Here is an 18,394-nt window from a genome sequence, read left to right on the forward strand (position 1 = left end):
ATAATTTGCACTATCAAAAAAATATGTCGAAACAGTATTTCAGGTTGTCTCTTCTTGAGAATATCGGTATACAAACTTCTGATGGCCTTTACCCTGGTATAACGCTTTCCTTTTGATGAATATATGAAGTATTAATGTAGACAATCATTAAATAACCAAGCATAACTTTTAAATTCGATATTTTCATTTACATTTCGACATGAAATAGCAGCTGAATGAGGGAATACTCAAAAATTGCATTTTCGACATTCATATACTTTTGTTGTTTGATTTAAAAAAAAACTGCTATCGAAGCCCATCAAAAACTATTAAATTGAGACATAATGGCTACCACATGAATTGATTCAATATGTAATTTTGAACTGCCAGGCAAAAAAGAAGAATTTTCTGTGCCGTAATGTGACTAGTGAGGAAAAGAGGATCTACTATAATAATTTCAGATGAAAATATTTATAGGTTAGTCTACGAACCGATTGAAAACCGAATGAAAGAGTTGAATAAATTGAAAGACTTATTTCGTCAGCATTTATTTTAGATTGGAAATAAAAAAGACACTGGGGATCAAGTCTGGCGAATATGATGGATGTTATAATTAATTTTGTAATTTTGACCATTGAAATTTCATTGGTGCAAACCCAAGCAAGATGATTTCGTACTCTCACATTGTCAATTACTATATTTTCCATCTGCTGTCCGAAATAGTTTTTCTCGGATGTTTATTAAAGAAAATGTTTTGTCAGTGACTAAATTATAGTTGCATTGCACATCAGATGGCTTACATTGTTTGAATTGAATATTTTTAATTCAAATACATACAAAATATATATACCGTTTATCCAAAGTTGTTTTGTACATACGTCATCTAAATTTGTGACGTCAAAACGTCGCAATGTTGGCGCATCAACTCTGAGTTATTGTTCAGTTTGTATTTGACACACAAAAAAATTCCAATCTAAATAAAATATTTGAACACAAATGTTATCAAATATAATTTATTTTAACATTATAGTATATCTAAAAACTGCAGTTACTTATACAGAAACTATAATTTGTAGGTAAAAGTTAAAACCTCTTATCATTATTGCTTTCAAGAATTTTGTATACGTCTGACAAATGGATGACGGCCCGTTGTCAGACGTACGCAAAATTATTAAAAATATTAGTTATAATTACTACAGGTTATAAACCGACAAACGTTATTTTAGCGCTTTAATTATTTTAATAAAATTTGAATCACTCCGTAATATACCATATCACTTTGTTTGAAAATGCCGAAAGCAAGAGATATTCAGGGTCACAAATTGATTGCGGCTTTAATAAGTTATTTCGAGAAGGAACGAGATAATGAAGGGCCCCTTTTGCTTGTAAATTCCGTTAGAGAGGTAATTATTGATGATATTAAATATTCTAAGTTGCTGAAATTTTATTGAAAATGTTTTAGCATGTTGCTGCAGTGCTGAATATTAGTTTAGGTAGTGTGAATAACATCGCTTACAAAATGAAAGAAATACGTTAGATTCACCCAAGAAAATCCGTCTACATACGAAGTGGGTGACGAATCTTGACCATCTTGATGTTGGCTCTATTCGATATATGTTAAACATAATTTAATAAAATTCTTTCAGAGAAAATTGTTAGTCTGGAAAGCATACATAAAAGAGTTAGGGACATGTAGCTTTTTGAGAGATTCCTTTCCTTTCGTACACCCTTACAGAGCATAGGATTTAAATGGTGTAAAGATAACTATAATGGCGCTACTATAATTAAATCCATATACTTTTTAGGTAACCCTAATCCTCAAAAGATGCGTGTATAAATTTGACAGCTGTCGGATCATTAGTTTATGAATTATAGCATTTTGAGTGAAGCAACTTTTGTTATTGTGAAAAAAATTGATAAAAATAAATTTCGCGAGTTGATAAAATATTGCTTTTTGAAGGGAAAAAATACAATTGAAGCAAAAACTTGGCTTGATGCCGAGTTTCCGGACACTGCCCCAGAAAAATCAACCATCAAGGATTGGTATTCTAAGTTTAGACGTGGTGAAATGAGCACCGAAGACGGTAAAAACATTGGACGCCCAAAAGAGTTTATTACCGATGAGAACATTAAAAAAATCCACAAAATGATTTTGAATGACTGTAAATTGAAATTGAATGAAATAGCAGACACTCTAGAGATATCAACTGAACGTGTACATCATAATATCATTCACGAATATTTGGGTACGAGAAAGCTCTGTGTAAAGAGGGTGCCGCGCGAGCTCAGTTTTGACCAAAAACAACGACAAGTTGATGATTCGGAGCAGTGTTTGAAAATGATCAAGCGTCATAAACCCGAGTTTTTGCGTTGATATGTGACAATGGGTGAAACATGGCTCCATCGTTTCACTCCGAAGTCCAATCGACAGTCATGCGAATGGACTGCACAGGATGAACTTGCTCCAAAGCGTGGGAAAATGCAACCGGCCGTCGGCTGGCTAGGTTATGGCGTCTGTATTTTGGGATGTACATGGAATAATTTTTATTGACTACCTTGAAAAAGGAAGGATCATTAACAGCGACTATTACATAGCGTTATTGGTCCGTTTGAAGGACGAAATCGCTGAAAAGCGACCTCATTTGAAGAAAAAGAAAGTGATACTTCACCAAGACAATGCGCTGTGTCACAAGTCAGTGAAAACGATGGCAAAAATCCATTAATTGGGCTTCGAATTGCTTTCTCATCCACCGTATTCTCCAGATTTGGCCTTCTTGTTCTTAGATCTCAGAAGAATGCTCGCTGGGAAGAAATTTTCATCGAATGAAGGGGTGATCGCCGAAACTGTGGCCTATTTTGAAGCAAAGGACAAATCGTACTACAAAAATGGTATCGAAAAGTTGGAGGGTCGCTATAATCAATGTATCACCCTTGAAGGGAATTATGTTGAATAAAAAAACTAATTTTGGCAAAAAAATGTGTCGCCGGGGACTTTTTAATTGACCTGTTATGACAAAGCCAAACTGAACTAAAATCCAGAGTTTATACGGCGATATTGCGACGTAACGTCACAAATTTCGATGACGCATATATAAATAAACTTTGAATAGACTATAGATGTAAAGACCAAAAACAATGTAATAAATAAATTTGAAAATCATATCGGAAGTTTTATTTTCTTGGATAAACCAATAGTAACTTAAACATATTTTCACCTGTGGTTTCAGTGACGTTATCAAAACCAGACCGAGGGCACATCGCACGCTATAAAAGGGCAATATGCTTCCTATTTCCGAATACCGAATCCTTGAGATCAATATCAATCCAACAATAACGCTTATCGCTCGATGCTGATTTGTTTTACCGTCGTTAACGTACATAACAATTAAAATAATCCTTACACGATCTGATAAAGTGGTCAGCGCGATAAATCTAACGGTTTTTTTTTAGCGGCAGGAGGTTCGAGAACTTGATTCAACGCCGACTATCAGGATTCCATGGAAACAACCGTCGATTCTCTTCGGACCAAATGCCGGACGTCGAAAGAGGACCTTTCTAATAAATGATCGGCGATTTTTACGAACATCTGCAAGGACATAAGTTCCTGCAGCACACTTGCGACCGGTTATTTCCATCCCAACGTTATTTTTATTCGAATAGTGCAGCCGGTCATTTTTTTACGGGAATTTTCGGAAATGGTTCGGTGTGGTGGACGCCAGTCAATTCGACACACGACGGTTTACTGTATTGGAGGCGTTTGTGCGAGGTACAGCCCGTAAATAATGGTGTTTAGTTCGAAATAATCGTGTTTATGAACCGTGTTATGTCGTGATATGTCATGTCGTTTGTCTTAATGCTCCGAAAATGTGTCGGATTTTGTAGATTTGTGTTAAACGGCCGTTTTCAATCATTAAATTTTATTTCTTGATATTATCAGGTGGTTCCTTGACAAGGAGCGTCCTGGACAGCGTTGCCAACTGGTGGCAAATGCCCTAATCTACGGGAAATCTCATGTTGATCGGTGATTTATTGGAAATATATATAAGATGATTATATTTTGTGAAAGGCTATTAAATAAGAACAAATTATTTTACATAAAAAAAACTGTTTTATTTTACGGAAAGAAGAGGCAATTTTTTGACAAAGCGATACTGAGAGTTCTTACCTATTAGAAAACATTTATTTTTCATTTCGTACTAGTTAGAAAGAGACACAATGCTGTCTGAAAAGTACGAATGCGTAACCGAACTAGCCCTCCAAAGTCGTCCGGTCGACAAAATTCTTCAAAACAATATTGAAAAGACGCTGTAAACCGGCAACGTAATTCTTAACTTGTTTTGATAAATTTCAAATCGCTGCTTATTATTACTCTGATTGCAAATTCCGAAGCCAGAAGATCAGCTTGATGTTAACTCTATTAAAGATTAAATATATGACATGTTTAAAAACAGTGACTAGTTTTTCATTACAAACATAATTTAATACAATTATTTCAAAGGAAAGTGAATAATTATTAAAATAATTATTAAAAGCATATAATTAAATGAAGGAAGACTTAAACTTAAAGTCTTAAAAACGTCCTTACAACCAATACTGTCGTTTTTGAATATATGGGTCAAGCAAAACTTTAGTACCCTTAACAATTTGAAAACACAGAACTGCAATCGACTAAATACTGTAGTGTCTTTAATTGCAACAAGGGAAATTATTAAGAAATTGGGCGGCAGTGTCAAGTTTAATTGGTTAAGCGAAATGCTTGCAAGAAAAATTTGGAAAAAAGTGTAACGTTATAATTCATAATATTACACTTTATTCCATGTTATGAAAAGATAAAAAATGAATAGTATTTAAGCCGTTGAGACTTTATTTTCATTTCATTAAAATAATTTTGAGGGGAATTTGTGAGGAATCAGTAAAATGTTTCCCTTAATTTGGAGAATTTGACTTGGATTATTGGAGAATTTGATAAATTGGCATTAGCAACCTTGGTCCTGGATAACCAAAACATTGTTCGATGAATGGTTAATTAATTGCTTATTGGATGAAAAAATAACTCAAACTACCAAAGAACTTTCAAATAGCTGTTGATGAATCAACTGTTTCAAGATGTTTATACGTGATTGCAGACTCAACATTATGGTTTCATTGTTGACACTGATCTGAAATATTCATGGCTATAATATACAACGTGCAAAAGTCCCGCTACCATTTTGATTGCCTATAACTTTGCTCAAAGAAAAGACAAGTAAGTTTGGTTTCCATAAAAAGTGTATTTGGTCTTCGGTGTATCGGCTAAATGGTGACCGCGATTCGCTATGCAACTTTCGGCTCTTTTTAAGGCATTTTTCATGACATCGTGCCACATCCGAGGCTGAATTTCTTCAATTTCGTGACGAATATTGTCTTTAAGATGTTGATCGTTTGGGGCTTATTCACATAAAGTTTTGATTTAAAAAAACTACATAAGAAAATGTCTGGTGCTGTTAAATCCGGAGATCTGGCTGGCCATGCTAAATCGTCAGTTCGCGAAATTAGTCTTTGTGGAAAAATGTCATTCAATAATTGAATTGTTGAACGAGCTGTATGTGCTATGATCTCATCTTGCTGAAACCACATGTTCTTTAGTCCTTGCTCTTCCATTTCAGGCACAAGAAAATTTTGAATCATGTCTTGGTAACGTTCAGCAGTAACAGTAACTACAACACCTTGGTTATTTTCAAAAAACTAGGGATCAATGATGTTTCCAGCATGAATACCACACCACACAGTTGTTTTAGTGGATGCAATGATGTTTTATGAATTAATTGAGGATTCTGTGTTCCCCAAAACCGACTGTTCTGTTTATTGACGTGGCCACCGAGAAAAAAATGGGCTTTATCTTCACTTTCACCAGTCACCGGACAGTCTTAGGATTGATTTAATGTACTCAACTCGTTGATCAGGATCTCTCGGTAGCAATTTTTGGACTAACTGAATTTTGTACGGAAACATTTTCAAATCAGTTTTCAAAATTCGCCTTAAACTGCTTGCAGATATGTGTAAGTGGGAACCACGTCTCTCAATTGATGTTTCTGGAGACTCTGCAACACTATCACGCACCGTAGCCATAGTTTCAGCCTTACGAGACGTGAGTTCTCTTCTAGAACGAGGCCTGTCTGCTGTCGGACCGTACTGTTGAAAATTCGCATGTAAACGATAACTTGTGGTTTTGGGAGGCACTGGACGATTAGGATATTTTTGATGCAATAATGGAACGATTATTTTCAATAAATATTGTTACTATTTCTGCTCGTTCTTATGGCGTATATTTATCTTCAATAAAACTTGGACGTCTACAGAACACAATGGTTAAAGCGAAACTGAGCTAAACGTCACATAACCAAGATGGCGCGCAATCAAAATGCTCTCTTCGCGGTCCTTCCCTGCGTCACCATGACGCACGGTCACTTGATGACTTTGAGCCCGTCTACCACATACTGAACGAATGTCCAGGGGTCATCCCGATTAGAACTAGGTAAGGGATGCAAAATTTTAGAAATGCCTTAACAGGAAAGAGACTCGTCTTTCGAGATTTTCTCCATAGAATCTAGCCTATGATAAGTTTAGTATTCCTGACTAAATAACCATTACCACTTCTATATGGGCGCTGATATGGTTGTGTTTGTAGTCCTGTATTTGTGTGTTCATTTTTAAATTGTATATACACTATTTATACTTTTAGCCCCCATGCACCACAAAAAATTTTACACCTGGTTTTAAAATTTGCCCTATAATCATTGATTCAATTAAAAGTAATTTAGAATTAGATACCGTACCAATGCAATCGTTCATAATATAAGTGATATCAGCCTATTACCCTGACGTTCCGACTCTATTAATCTATTCTCTCTTATTAATAGACAATCATCTACTAGTGTAACGAGAAAACATGTCCAATTAACCGAGAGCTGAGCGGCCGGTTATCTAAACGCTACAGGCATTGCCAATGAGGTCATCGTGGTGACGTCACCGCGTTTAAAATTTTCTCGGTTTTCTTTGTTCGCCGGTACTGCCGCGTTTCCATTTATTTCTCCGTTTCCCTCTCTGTGCTGTTTCCCCGACGTCTCACCTCCCTCACGAAACAATGCCAGGCGTTAGGGACGCGCAGGCGTGAGTGAGACAGACGCTGTTGTTTTCAACAGTGACAGAGGAGCTTTAAAGTTTTTTCAAGGTAACGCACGGTACACGTTATGTAATTTTTTTAAATTCAATCATCCCACTTGGAAATACGTACAATATATACGACGAACCAATAGTAATACTGTGTAGATGGTACCGTCTCTGTTTAATAGACTACAGGGAAGTGAATAAGATGTAGTACATGATCTAGGTTCGTCCTGCGTATGCGCATTGCGATATTCTACATCCGATTATGTATTATTATTTGCTTATCTTGTTCACTTCCTTGTGGTCTCTGTTCAATAATTTTTTTTAGAAAATTATCACTCAGGCAACAGTCACAATGTTAATAGAGTTTAGGAACGATCGATATTAGAAAAACATTGATGTTAACATCGAATAAATATAGATTCAGAAACATCGATATGTATAAAACATGGTTGTTTTCGATAACAAATAAAAGTACCGATTATATTTATGAAAAGTGTTTATTGTTATTGAAAAAGGAAAAAAATAACATTCGCAATAGTTTGGGGTACACTCTGTAAAAAATTAACTTTGACAGTTGTTTTCCCTTTAGTCTGTTTCATTGCTGGTACAGCAGTTGGCCAGCTTTGGAAAAAATCAGTTCTGAAGCTGTTGATGTCGCTATGCAACACAAATACTTAAGAGCAATTTTCTTTTGTAAAACCGAGTTTTATTTATTTATATTTTATCGAATTTTTTTCCTAAAATAAGACACAGACATGTAGCATTCAAGGAAATCATAAATCGTTCTGAATGCCTTTTAATTTGTGGGTCGTTCAATTGTTTTTTTTTAAAGGTTTGAACGATAATGTAAAGGAACTAGGCGGGATTGCCGCTTCTTTTTAATTATAAGATTTGTCATCGTTGCGAATACTTATTGACAGAAATAATTGAGTAAATGAATGGCAACAGTGTTGATCTTTCTTCGGGGGACTGTATTTGTCAGATGTGATCACGACCTAGGGATATTAGAACTTCATACTAGTCCATTTCTAAAGACGCGACTGCCAGGGTCATTACGTTGTCATCTTCCAGTTAATTTTATTGTGTTTTGTGCCGTCCAAGCTGAGTTTCATCAAATGATGGATTTGTTCACAGAGCATTCCAGTTTTTTCTTCCAGTATTCCTATTTATCATTTATTATTTATTAAATCTCCAGTTATTATATTCTAATTATTATTTTATATTTATTAGCTTTCATTTCTCATATTCTATTTATTATTTTATACTTATTATCTCTATTCATTATGCTCTACTTAGTTATTTATTTATCTATCCGTCGTTATATATTTTATTCTACTCTATTTTATTATTTCTTCGACTCGTCGTATATTCTCCATAATTCTTAGATTACGGCAAATCAAAGATATTTTTTTTACCCTTTGTGATTCCACAATATGCCCCATAGGTAAAAAGTATTTCTATATTATATTTACATGGTATGCAGAAAATCACTTTATTGAGCGATCTTTTGTATAAAATATTATCTTAATTAATTAGTCTTATTCTAAAGCTTATTCTAAAGTTTATATATGTCCAGTAATCAGATCAGGTGGTGTTAAACGTTTTAGTCTACGCACTTCACTATCACGTCGCATATTTAGCTGATTAGCAAGTACATTGCATCCCAACTGACACTCTTTCGAAGTACAAACACGTTAATCACACTCGTTATAGGTTCTAGAGGAATATCGCGTTGTATCACTTTATTTGAAATATAGTACGGAGCATCAACAATGGCACGCAACACTTTATTTTGGAACCGTTGAATGATGGATATATTAGATTTGCTAGCGGTACCCCATAGTTGGATTTCATATGACCAAATAGGCTTGAGTATAGACTCATACAGCAACACCTTTAACAACACCAATTAATCTAATGATAGCTTGGATTTGCGCCCGATGAGCCAATACATTTGATATAATTTCAGTCGAAATTGTTTTCGTTTATAGAGTATGTGCTTCTTCCAGGTTAGACGTCGATCCATATGCATACCAAGATATTTAACTTGCTCTGCTTGGGGGAGTTGACGATGATTGATATTCACTGGTGGTCATGTTCTTCTACACAGGGTAAACGTTGCATGCGTGGATTTTGTTTTATTGACTTTAATGCGCCATGTCTTAATCACCCATAATTGTATTTGCTCCAGGTGGGTTTGTAGGTTTATTAATGCTGTAAGCGGATCTTCATGGAATGCCAAGATGATATATATAAGATGATGATATTAATGCTGTGTCGTCGGCGTATGTTGCCACAGCAGTTATTTTTGTGGTGGGTAAATCGGCCGGATACAGAAGATACAGTAGTGGACCCAGTACATTACCTTGCGGAACTCCTAAATATATGGGATTTAATTCGGTATGTTCATCTCCTTGATTTACAATAAAATGTCTATCAGTGAGATACGATTTTAGTAACTGATAGTCCGGATGAGGGAGAAGTTTAACCTGCAAGCTCGTATGCTGCCCAAATTCTCTAGGTATTCTTAAATGTCTTGGTTTTGTTCATTTTGAATTCGTTCTTTCAGTTTTTTTATTGCACTATTAAATTTTCTCTTATTCCCTTCAGTCCTTTGCTGTTGACAATTCCGTCGTAACTTTCTTTTTTCTGCTATCTTTTTCTGTATTGTACATGATATATGTGTATTTTTTCTTGGAAATGTTTCATTGTTAGGAGTTGCGGAATATGCAGCCTCCTGTATATTTTTTGTAATGTTTATTCCTGCCATTTCTATGTTAATTTCAGTTTGTAACGGTAAGTTTAGAGAGATGTTTCGGTCTAAGTTTTCTCTAAATGAGGACCAGTTAGTTTTATTATTGCACAGAGAAGGGGGTTTATCTTTGATGGCAATTTTTGAAAAAAGTGTTACTATTATTGGTGAGTGATCAGAAGACAGGTCAAAACATGATTCTGCATGACACTTATTTATATCAATATTTTTTGTAATACAGAAATCTATAGTATCTGGATTTTTATTTCTGTCTGAAGGCCAATATGCTGGTTCACCAATAGAGATATGTTGTAAATTATCTGTCTTTATTGCTTTTAGCAGTTCTCTACCTTTTGAGGTTATTATTCTTGAACCCCACATTAAATGTTTTGCATTGAAAATCAAAGATAATAGTTTTATGGTTGCAACTATAATAATAATTAAAACTATTTTATAATCCAGAAAATAACATTATAATAATAATCTATGGATAACTTGAAGCATACGTAAACGCCACTGAAAATGGTTTCTGATGACCCTTGATGGCAGCGTATCTAGCGTATAGCTTTTAGCTTGCTTCCTTGTAAGCATTGCACGTCCATCATAGCTGGAGCTGGACAATTGAGTGTACGAGTAATAGTACTGTTCATTTTTTTTTTGGGAATTTAGCTTAATCCTAGCGAGGCCTATCAACCATAGTGGCAGAAGATCTCGCGCGTTACTTCCCTGGATCTCTTGCACGTCATTATTGTGTGTTAGGACATAAACTGGTACGTCGCGCGCTACTTTCCCTTCGTACCGTGTGCACATGTCATACTTCATCCAAGCACAGTTTATCATTGCTATCAATTATCGGTATTATATTATATGTTGCCTGTTGGCTATATGCATCCTGGCGAGTACTACTAACGCTAATAGCATGATATTGTGCATCTACCTCCCTTGATCTCATTACATGTTCCTTATTGTTGTTCTTAGGGTATAAGCTAGTACGTTGCGCGCTACTTTCCTTTCGTACCGTGTGCACATGTCACACTTCATTCTAGCATAGTTTATCATTGCTATCAGTTCCCGCTATTGTCTGTTTTATAATGATTGTCCTATGACTATGGACGAAGATTATCGCTAACCATCCTGGTTAATCTGTAATTTTTTACCTACCATTGTCTTTGCTTTTATTTGAGATTATCGACCACCTATTACCAGTATTTGTCTATATATACATTATTACTGATACAATTATATCTGCCAGTACTGTTAAATTTTAATTGCTTGACAATAGAAGCATCTATCTATGTAATATATCAATTATATTTTCACCCTTGTCATCGAAAATTGGTTGCTCAGGTACGTTTTTTTATGTTCGCAAAATTATCACCCGACCAACTCGAACATCAAGATCTCGCACGCTTATTTGCATTATTTATTTCGCCATTTATTGAGTAAGTAGTTGTTATATCATTTATTTTGATCTCTGTTTTTTGATTTTGATCTATTTAAGATGTTTGATTATTTTATATTGTTTTACTAAGTATAATTTTATTTTACGCCCTGGGTTTACAAACAACCCTACACTTCAAATTAGGGTGGGTGTATTCTAGCACTTTCCATAAAAGTAATGGGTCTTGTTTTACATTAGCTACCAGGCTTTTTAAATAAAATTGTAGTTCCATCGGCATATTCGTGTCGCGTTGGCTAGACCAAATATTATTATTTTCGTCAATACTCAATACCTGAAATCAATTCTTTGATACTCCTAATGGCCCTGGAACAGTCTAATGGATCTTGGAAATGTGTTATTTTTGAAGCCATGATCCAAGAGAGTGGTGACAGTAAGATTAACATGTTCGGTTTGTAGCAATCGTTTACCATTTATTTAATTACTTAGTTTTTTAAATTATGTCCTATTTTCTGTTTTGGTTGGAAGCCTGTCACTTTTATAGTAAGTAATCTGGTAAGTGGTATAACTTTGTACTGTATACGTACGATACTTACTTCATGAGTAGTCATTTCTGTTGGTCGTAAAATCTCACAAACTTCAGTTAAATCAAGAATAATTAACGTTTTGATATTTTATTCTTGTAACATCGATATCTCGATGATATCGAAGTCAACACATCGATGTCAAACCATCGATTTTTATTCACCATCGATGAATATCGATCATCTCTAATATATTTTTCAATATTTTACGAGAATTAATGGAATTAAAACTTCAAAACTTGTGAAAGTAACACTCCTAGTTTGTGGATTCCTGACACATATATTATAGTTCAAGGTGTAAGGCCACCAAAAGCTTGCACTTCAGGGTGAACGGCAACCAAAGGCGAATTGAAGGAGTTTCTTAGCCGTAGACTAGTGGAATATGGAGTCACCAAAAATTGGAAAACCATGGGATAGAGGGATGTTGTGGAAATTTGGGTTGAAACATTTGCTTTTTGCGATTTCAATGATCATCAAAGACATACTGGCGGGCCTGAAGGTACAGGCGATACTCAAACATAATTTTATTAGAATTACAAGCTGTCCAGACGAGACAACGACCATATCTCTGTGATCTTTTCAGCCAGTGCTACTATTGCACTGGCTACGGACTACTGTAATCTGAGGGGCCGTCTGTTTTGAATGGCGTTACGAGTGAGTAGAGTCAGCATGATTTTTACCTGTTTTCACCCTAACTGTCGCTTTGTATCGTCGTTCAACTAGTCACCTTTTCTTTCCATTAAATAAAATAGTTTTTTTAAGTAAACTAATAGTTTTTGTTTCTTAAACCCTTTCACATTATTAGTCACAATTACACTAACAGTGATATATACATATTTGACGTATTCTACCAAATAGTAATATAATTATAATATAGTATAATTTTTAACAATTTGCAACGTTGTAAATTCAAGTCTTTTGGCGCATGCGACGATCCTCCAGAAGTAAACTCTTGTGTCCCGGTAGGTAGTCCCGACCGTCGTATTCCGGACAGCCAGCGCGATATTTGAATTGTTGCGACGTAAAAAAGCAATTATCGCCACCTGTGTCGATTTTGGCGCGTTGCGCAAACGCCGTGGGCCAACCGAACGTTACCCAACCCGGGCGGTACCGTAGAAAATAGCGCGCGGTGGCCGTTTCGGTGACGTGTCGATTAGAAAACGTTCGATGACGTAATTCGCGGATGATTCACGCCGATTCTCTACGATCGCGGCCCGAACGAAAATTCCGCGTTACGAACGGATCCGAGGAATTCCGATTTCGTCAATGATGTCACCGCCGCCTTGTTTCTATGCTTGTGTTGTTTGTTTCTGACGAAAACCCGGGCATACGATAAAATTTAGCGTCCTTACCCAGTCATTTCATGATCGTGTAAACTGGTCTTCGTTTTTCGATTAATATTCATTGTATAAACATCCGCTAGGAGGTAAATATCACGGGTCTTGTTTTAATTTAAAGATACTGCCAATAAAATGTCTCGCAGTGATTAGTCGTATAGCGGATGGCCACTGTTAACCATTGTAATACTTGCGGGAAAATCTTGATTGATGCCACTACTATTCGGTGGTGTCTCCCAAGTCCTAAAAATGACATAGTTTGTCATCAAATGCCCTATGAATACTAATTAAATATTTTATATTGTAAAATATAAATAAATATTAAGACATTTTGATATAATATTCGCAATATTAAAAGCACAACGTACCGTCTTCGACAGATTAAGCTAAAGAAAAATATCGATGTGTCGGTATTTCAGTTTGGAGATTTCTTCCCCCATGTTCTCTAGTAATTTTGCGTAGAAAAGTAGGGTTAGAGTGAAGAAATGTCGATATTGTTAAACATAAGTATCGACATATTTTGTTTTTTAGGATTAATCTACAAAATGAATAAATCGCTACCGCGGAATTACTGTCGACTGCTGGAATCTTTTCGAAAGAAAATTTAGAGTCTCACATGAAGGGGCATGCTCAACACTTACCCCTATTTTGCCTAGAGTTCCATAGGGTAGTGTTTTGGGAGCACTCCTATATCTGCTCTATACTATACTGCTGATATCCCAACAACAAAAGAAACAGTATTTGAAACATTTGTCGACGACACAGTTATCATGCCAAAAGATGTATCTCCGTTTCAGGCTGTAGAAAAAGTAAGTAGTTCTTTATGTATTTCTCAAAAATTTTCGAGATTATCGGCTATAAACTGATAGGCCGGTAGCAGGTGACATCTTCTGATATTTTTCTTGGTTTGAGAATCATTAATATTTTAGCTACTTTCCAGATGCTAGAAAGAGTTAAAAACAAAGAAATGTACTGGTTAGTCGAAATATACCACTTTAACTATAATATCAATCCGACTTGTAATCGAACGATGCCAAAACAAAGTTCTTCAATTAATTACCAATGATTATCGCTACTTACTAAGTCACAGTAACGTGGAGAAATACAGCTACTGGTGTAGGAAATCAGAAGATTAAAGCGAGACAAATCACGTGAACTTATAGTGTATAAGTGCTACTCTTAACTTCAGCTCAACTGGTATAATTTAATTGTGATTTGGTTAATACCTATTGATGTATTTATCCCCCCCCTAGTCTTGTCTCGTCAAAACAATAGTATTAGTTTTTGAATTTATATTTTGTTAAGCATATCTAATGTACGATGTAATAAAAAAAGTTCTCCGAAATGGAAACTACGTAATATAATAATGATATTATTGTAAAAATTTGTGGAATTTGATAATTTTTTATGTTTTTGTATTCTGATCAGCTAAAGTTCGGAGATGAGTAGAAAACATTAAAAAAAGATAATTCTTGATAGAAAACCCTCATTATTCAAAGGAGGAACAATTATTGAAGATATTTAATCACTAATTCCAGCTCACAATGAAATACTTCACCAAACCTCCCTTCTTTTATGTTTTCTTAAATGTAAATGTATACAACAAATACCAGAAGTTATATGTTGGATTTGGCGAATAAGAACGGCGAATGTAATTTTATGTCTCAGCCAAATGTTGAAGATTATGTTTAATCTTAAAGGATATTCTAGTCACAACAATATTTTTGGTATCCATTTCTAACTAGATATTTATTAATTTTTAAGGAATACATAAAAGAAAAAAGTGAAAAAATAGAAATCTAAAAGTTACGGTTTAAATGACTGTTAGAAAAACCGAGACTTTGTCCACCATGATCCAAATGTTGTTATGATTTTACATTGTATGATAGAAGAATGCACAGAGAAGGCTCACACCAAATTTCAAGTAAATTGGTTCACTAGAACTTGAGTCATATCATGTGAACCGTTTCGAAGGAAATAGTTTCGATACCTGTTGCTTCAATAAGCTTAGTTGACACGCATTAATGAAAGTAAGTCTGTACATGTCCATTTCACCTATAAACAGACCATATAAATACCAATAACAATAAATAATACTATCATTCCATATAGCAGAATGAATCTAGATGCAAAACTTTGCTGGAAGGAACATATAAAGAAGAAAAGAAAATAATTGGAATCGAAATATAGGAAAATGTATTGGTTAATTGAAGAAAATCACATTCATCAGTACATAATAAATTGCTATTATATGAGAAAATACTGAAACCTATACGGACATACGAAGTTCAATTATGGGGTTGTTCTACAAAAAGTAACACAAATAAAATACACATTTTTTAGAACAAAGTCCTGAGAGGTATTGTGGGCGCACCCGAATACTATAGGACCGATTACCTAAATCGAAACTTTCAGATATCCACAGTCAGTCAAGAAATCAGGAGAATTGCAAGGGGGCGTGAGGAAAGACTCCATTCTTATGAGAATATTGAAATATGGTAGCTTTTGGATACCACCAGAATAGGACGCAGACTCAATAGAATCAGTTAGTTATAACTGTTAATAGTTATCAACTTCATGTTGAAGGTCTCACTGCCACTTACACTGATTGAATACGTTTTTCAGTATGTGTCATTTCGTCGCACTATGAACAAAACATTTTTTCGGTGCGTTGAAAATGTCCGATTTTATACAGAGTGAATCGCATTTGGGGGAAGTTTTACTTTTCTCATCAATTTGAAGGAAAAGCGGTTGAAACACTTGAAAATTCCACTCCATCGATTTCGACATGTGAATACTGATGTCGGCGTTTTAAAATCCATGATCTTTACACCGAAAACAAAGAGTGTCCTGCATAGCCAAAAAAATACGACCAGGATATGAACATGGACTTGAATATATAAGAAAAAAAATCTATTTAAAAATTAATATTTATAAAACAAAGTATGTTGATATTGAACTTTATTGTTCATGTATAGAACAAGGTTTATATTACACACAACAAAGCAATAACACACAGCGAAGAATATAATTACTTTCTTGTCAAATCAATAACAAATCATCTATGAACGCTGTCTTACTGTTTCAATTTCAGTTTCAGGTCTTCTTTGCAGACAAAAAACAGATATTCTATTATCAGGGAGTCGGAAAATTATCAAAAAAAAAACATGACAAAGGAATATAACATTAAATAGAAGCTGATCGACCCTTGTTGTTTATTTATAGTAAAAATGTTATATATCACAAAACTGAAATTATTTTCTTGACACCAGTCAAAAGTTTATTTGATTTATATAATTTTTTATTAAAAATTGTTTTGATTCTTTCTAATTATTTCTTTTCATATGTATTAGATTAATATTTAAAAAAATCTATAACAACTATAGAGAAACTATGAGCTCTGTTAGCCAGAACATCTTTGGGTCTTAGTTTGAAGTATCGATGTTTTTCCGGTAGTAAATACTAGAGTATCATATAGAAATGAATTAAGAAGTAAATTTCCATTAAAAAGAAGATCTTGCGGTTTGAAATAAATTGTATTAATCAATACAATCTCCTTGAATTGCACTAAATTTGTTTCATTTATGACTATGGAAAATATTGTATTTATAGAAGACTAACTATGGACACTGGAACCTAATTTTTGGTGAATAGAGCGTATAATTGATTTACATTTTCAACCCAAACAAAATAAAAATATAATTTTGTGATATATCGACACCGACATCAAAGTGGTCAGTTGATAGTAGTCAAAGTAATATTGTAAATAGATAAATAGGTTTAGGTAGGTATTAAGCTATATCGTGTGTATATAGTAGAATATAAAATACGTGTAGTAGATAGGTTAAATAAGGTTTTTGATTATTTTTATTTAGTTATTACAACGATTATTATGAACATATTTTATTTTTCAAAGAGGTTGATTTATAAGACAATTATAAAGCCAATGGGGGTGCCACCTATGGGGTGCAAATATGGAGTTGAACCAAAAATTCAGATCAACTAGTCATTCAACGCTGTCATAACAAGATTCTTCGATTGATTACCAATGCTTATCGCTATGTAACCAAGAACTACACGATAACATGGAAATCAAATGGATTTGCGAAGTTATCCAAGATTTCGCCTTGAAACACGAAAGAAAGTTAGTAAATTATACTAACGTGGAAGCAATACAACTGCTGGACAGCGTACAGGATGTCAGGAACTTGAAGTAATAATATAAAATGAATGTAATAATATGAAATAATATAAAGTGTACACCTTTGGTGTAAACTATAGCTATTAAGTTATTATAATTTTATAATTGAGGAATTGACATATTAATGTATTTTCTCGCACTCGTCTTGCTTGTGAATTAATCCAAGTACAAATGAAATGTAGTAATAAATTAATATATAATTAAGATTGTACTAAGGGTATTTAATAAAAATTTGTATAAAAAATTATTTTGAAATGTTTTTTTTGGTATTAAATATTTAAGTTTGATTATTTTTTAATTTTTAGCTTTTAAGTTCCTTATTTATTTTTTGAAGTCGATGAAATTTTTTTGTCGAATATATTTTATTTTTCGCTTTTTAGTGTTAAATATTTACTCAATAAATTACGCAGTTATTTTATTTAATACTAGCGACCCACCCCGGCTTCGCACGGGTGCAATGCTGATACTAAATTAAATACACTACAGAAAAAATACGAACGTTGTATATAAAAACATAGCGGCCCGCTCCGACTTTGCACGGGCATAAAATATATATGCCTATGTCACTCAATGAAAACATGATTAAAATCGATCCAGTATTTTTGGTTCATTCATTACTGCCCTTGGCCTGCACGCATTAAATTTGGAGTAAAACAATTCCTCTTCCCCTATACTTACTATGAAGATTTCCTGCCATCTTTGGAGTATCTAAATTCATACAATTCTTATTACATTACACATTTTTAAACGCAAATTTTAAATTTGTAATATCTCCGAAAATATTTGTTTAATTTACATGCTGTAAGGAACCATATTGATCTATATTAATTGCACACTGTATTTAAGGTACTTAATTCGATAAGGATTAATGCCGTATTGCTTAAAATAGCTTCGTAAATAAGCCATTTTCTCACGTAAAAAGTAAACAATAAAATGGTTAATGTAGGTTATCCCTAAAAGATAAACATATACCATCGCGGACTTTTTTGTAGA

The 18,394-nt window shown here is 34.1% G+C and overlaps 1 long non-coding RNA gene across 1 annotated transcript; it reads left to right on the forward strand.

Moving 5' to 3' along the window:
* The first annotated feature begins 12,827 nt into the window (after positions 1-12,827).
* On the forward strand, positions 12,828-15,430 carry LOC143203926 (uncharacterized). The gene is made up of 4 exons (XR_013007466.1): positions 12,828-13,671; positions 13,732-14,009; positions 14,130-15,230; positions 15,313-15,430. It is a non-coding gene; the product is annotated as an uncharacterized LOC143203926 (long non-coding RNA).
* The last annotated feature ends 2,964 nt before the right edge of the window (positions 15,431-18,394 follow it).

Source organism: Rhynchophorus ferrugineus, unplaced genomic scaffold (assembly GCF_030347505.1).
Source record: "Rhynchophorus ferrugineus isolate W39M unplaced genomic scaffold, kcgeb_rfMv2 rfM10, whole genome shotgun sequence".
Classification (NCBI taxonomy): Eukaryota; Metazoa; Arthropoda; class Insecta; order Coleoptera; family Curculionidae; genus Rhynchophorus; species Rhynchophorus ferrugineus.